Below are 1491 nucleotides of genomic sequence, written 5' to 3' on the forward strand. Positions count from 1 at the left end.
ATTTTGCAGCAAAACACTCACAGGGGTTGAAAGCAAGCCTGCACCCGGAGGGAGCATCACTCAGTGGGGCCCTGCATGACTTGCTGAAAACTCGGATGTGATAGCATCATTCCAGACCAGAACAATGCGGCTGCGGAAAGCGGGCCGGGAAGGTATTTCAGGCACAAACACCTTCCGGAAAGCATGAGAAAGCCATCAGCTGCAGGGAGAGGAAGCGAGGGGCCGTGCGGCCGTGCACGTGTGGGCAGGGAGAGTAAATCCTGTGCGGCTCCATTCTGGGGGATGTGGGGCACCCAGGGTGGGAGGACGCTGCTGAGCGAAGCGGGACGAGCCCAGCGTCCAGGGCTGAGGTTTATAGGGGAAAAAATTAATAATGACTGTTCATTTCCTAATTATAGCACGGTGAGTAATGGGGCTGTGAGCGGCACCTGGCAGCGTGGGCACTGTGTGGGGAGGGGGGTTGGCTCCAGCCCCACAATGTCCCTGTCCCCATGGTGGCACCCCAGGCCGGTGATCCCGTTACGGCTCCGGGGTGGGGAGGACGCATGCCTGAAATTTGAGTTTGCTCCATTTGTCATGTCTGGAGCTGCGTGTTCCCAAACAAACTGCATTTAGTCAGCAGCCAAAAATCCCGTGACGGGTCACCATGAGAGGCTGCTGCTCTGCTTCATGAAAAAATGAAAGTGGGGACGAACGGAGCTCGTTTGGCTCAGGGGAAGGTCTCACAGCAACCCTCTTCCCATTGCCTCACCTCCAGCTTTGCGCATTGGTGCCATGGAGATGCGCAGCCATGGCTGAAGTGCCCCAGGCCCGGCGGAGAAAGGGGAGAAAACCCACCCACCCCCCATCAGGAGGAGACTGTAAAGGGCACTCTGATGGCAACACACCAACAGAGGATTCCCAGGCAGGAGGGAAGTGGGGAGAGGAGACTCCAGGCTGGTTTGGGACGCCAGCACTGCTTCGGACCCCCGGTGCTATGCCTCCTTCCTCCCCACTTCCCAGAGGAAGTTGCTCAGTGCATGACTTTCTGCGGGGCTTTCCTTCCAGCCCATGCAAACGCTGAGTGGGACAGGGGACAGGCAGCCCCACAGCCCCGTGCACGGCCAGGCGGCTGAATCCCACGGTCTGGCCGTGCTGGGGGCTCACCGCGCTCCATCGCAGTGTGCCGTGGGATGCCGACTCAGCGCCCCAAGCCATTGCAGTCGGATGGGAACCGGCCCCAAAAGGCAAAGCCACTTCCTCTGCGACGCCGGGCGGGTTGGCAACAGGCGGAACGACGGCAGACACGGCGGCTCTCGGGGACAAGCGGTGACACTGCCCACGCTCCGGTCACCGCGGCGGCAGCAGTGTCCCCATGGCAGCGCATGGCTACGGCCACACAGCCACGTCCTTCCGACGTGGGGATGTGGATACGGCTGTGCCCACTCTCTGTACGGGTTTCCCAGCCCTCCGCCGCTCCTCTATCCCCAGGCAGCAACCGGGCACCGCGCA

Source organism: Meleagris gallopavo, chromosome 13, assembly GCF_000146605.3.
Source record: "Meleagris gallopavo isolate NT-WF06-2002-E0010 breed Aviagen turkey brand Nicholas breeding stock chromosome 13, Turkey_5.1, whole genome shotgun sequence".
Taxonomy (NCBI): Eukaryota; Metazoa; Chordata; class Aves; order Galliformes; family Phasianidae; genus Meleagris; species Meleagris gallopavo.